Source organism: Pygocentrus nattereri, chromosome 12 (genome assembly GCF_015220715.1).
Source record: "Pygocentrus nattereri isolate fPygNat1 chromosome 12, fPygNat1.pri, whole genome shotgun sequence".
NCBI lineage: Eukaryota > Metazoa > Chordata > Actinopteri > Characiformes > Serrasalmidae > Pygocentrus > Pygocentrus nattereri.
This window is the reverse complement of record NC_051222.1, coordinates 28,832,908-28,836,072: the sequence shown is the minus strand read 5'-3', so window position 1 is coordinate 28,836,072 and position 3,165 is coordinate 28,832,908.

The following is a 3,165-nucleotide window of genomic DNA, read 5'->3' as shown; positions in this document are numbered from 1 at the left end:
ATCCTGGACAGAGGTTTTCTTAAAAGGTGTCATCTGACCTTTGACATGTCCTTTGATTCTCTCTGTGAAGTTGCAAAAGATAAGATGAACCAGAATCACATCAACTGGCTAAACTGTTTTCTTATGTAAATGTCCAGTTAATTCTATTACGCTCTACATTCCTGCCTGTGATTTGGCTCTGTGGGCAGGTTTGGCCACCAAAGTCTTTGAGTCCTGTGACACATTTGATGAAGGTTCAGCTGATCTTCTTTCCTTCTCAGGTTGCTTCATCACTCTAAAGAATATCTTCAGTCTCTCCTTAATTCTCTGGATCATATAGTTCATGATGGAGAAAACTCCAGAGTGTTCAGTTTCCTTCTTTTTTGAAGAGTGGCTGGTTGATGACAACATGTCCATGTTGCTTTCAGTAGTGCTGACAATGTCTCTAGATGAGTGACGAGTAGATTATGTTGAAGTAGATCAGTTGGGAACACTGCCTTAGTCATTGCCTCTAACATAGAGTCCAGATCCGTCTGACTGGCCAGGCTACTGGGCATCTCAGGGGAGCTGCTGTTCCTTTCCCCAAGCTCCAGCATGGCAAAGTAACACCTGACTTACAGCCCGGTGGCCTTTACCCAGAGATCTTCATACGACAGCTGAGTTTTGTGTTTCTTCTTATGCCTAGAGAGACGTCTCCATGAGCTTTTCAGCAGCAGTGATGAATAGATCACAGGTTTCACCATCTGCTCTCCCAGCACTGCTGCTATCCAGAACATCAAGCACCACCATGATCACCTTCTTTGTAAGAGCTTCAGTGTGTAGTCTGTCTTTGCCTTGTTCCTCTCTCAAATCAGGAGTGTCCTCGTGGTGGGAAGGCTGAGCTTTTGTTTCCAGAATGTTTAATATCTCTTTGGCCACAAGGCTGCATGTTGTCTTCCAGTCCTTGGACCATGATGGCGCTTTATATGAGGCGACCTTGCAGATTCCCCTTTGCATCGCCATTTTCACCTCATGGACAAAGTCCTCAACGATAATGCAGATCTGATCAGATGGGTCCACAGCAGATCTACACTGACACAAAATAATCAGACAAACACAGCAAGAAATCAGTCATTGAGAAAAGATATTAATATTAATATCACGGTCTTTATGTTGGGAAGCAGAGCAGGTGAGAACTTATAAAATATTTTGGAAGTTCAGAAATAAGTCGAGTACCATGTATTTGAATTAGAGCTCATATCTTGATACAAACCCATGATTAAGGTATTTAAGGAACCGTCTGTGTGCTGTAATCTTTAATATGACTAAATATATTTGTGTGTGTTTTAATGTGTTGTATTAAAACTGCTTTTCAAAACAAAAGAGGAAATTATGTCACCGTGAATGAGAAGTGAGCTAGTCTAACCTTTGAGCTGAGTGCTCTGAAGAAGGGGCAGCGTTGGTAGAAAAGCTTATGGAAACAGACTCAGCTCTTCTTCAGCTTCTCTTCTGCTGTTTAGTTAGTTAGTTTCCATCCCAACTGCACGGATAAGAGTGGGCAGGTAACTCTGCATCGCTGATCTACAGACAGATATGACCATCTTTGTGCTCAGACACACAAACTGCAGCTTTGTTCCCTGGAAGAATCAAAGACACGTTTCAGGATTTTCCAATTCTTACAGCATCTTCAGACTCAGCACTGTGAGCACTGAGATCATTATCTTTTCTGTACTGACTGCATTCAGAACATCGCTGCTCAAAGCCCTCCATTCCCTGAAAAGCCAAGCATTGCATGATTAGTGTGTTAATAATTTTCTCATTATCATGACAGAGAATGAACCTGAAACCCAGAGAAGAAACTTACTCATCACTCAGACTGAAGACGATGTCCAGGATGTCTTGGAAGCATCGTAGTTTCTTGTGGAAAAGGGGGTTCTTGTGGGGGCTTCCCAGCAAGCTGGCAAGCTGGCAAGCTGCTGTATTTGAATTATACATACTTATAATATATTTTAAATTACAAATGACTATTACTATTATTATAATATATAATGAAAAATATATAATGATATATTATAATATATAATGAAAAATATGAATTTTAATATCTCATAACTTTTAAAAACTAATACTTCCATCAGTCTGTTTGTCACTGAAACGGTTTTCTGATGATACTCTGAGTTTCTCAGTTCAGCACTGAAGAAAACAAAGTACTAAAATCATCTCAGTAGAATCTGAATTTAATGACGATTAAAACTCTATTCTGTTAAATTTATGTGGCTTTTTAACGTTTTTGGTTTGAAGCGTTGCTCTGGCTACCGATTGGGAAAGTGGGCGGGGCCATAAGTAAAACGTATTCAGTGGGCGTGTTTAGGCTCTACAGCAACAGCCAATCAGATCAGCTCCTTCCATTCCCTTTAAGAGTGAGTGAATTTTCTGCCGGCAGAGTTTCACTGCCTGACAGTGAAAATGGACCATCTGACAGATTCACTAGTGAAGGGACGAGTGACGTCACTGCCTGCAGGGGAGCTGTGTGTGTTGTGGGGAGCGGGTGGGCTTGTCTGTTGGTGAGTGTTGACTCTCATGTGTGGCTCTGGAGGACTGAGCGGTTCTGACTGACTCCTCTCTGTGATGCTGAGACGTTTGGAGAGTTTGGTATTTTAGAGGAATTTTCACTGTAATACAGTAAGAGCTCCAGTGGATTCACTGGACCAAGTTCACAGTTTGACCGGTAAAACAATGTTCAGCTCAGAGTCCAGTGAGTTCTAGTGCGGAGCGGCACAGACATCAGAGAGAGAGACACTGAGACTACACAGTAAAATCAGCTTCTGCTGATACTGAATGAAAAAGTGCTGAATTAACAGATACAGAGTCTGATTTATCACAGGGCTGAATATCTAGTGCTTCATGAATCTGTACAATGTGGAGTTTCACCTCTACAGTGGGTCAATCCTCTGTTTAGTGTAGTCCAATATGTGGGGTCAGTTCTCCAAAGATCTATGATGTTCTTTCAGGAACTCTTTTCACCTCTGAACACAAAATGTCTGAAAACTCAAACTGTGAACGTTCCAGTGATCCACAGATCAGCTTTCATTTTCCTGCTTAAGATGAAATGAAATTCCAGTAAAAGCTGTTTTTCACAGCTTCTTTCTTTTTTAAGTTAGTTACTTAATTCAAAACGTGGTAACAGATGATTAAAGACCTCTAAGC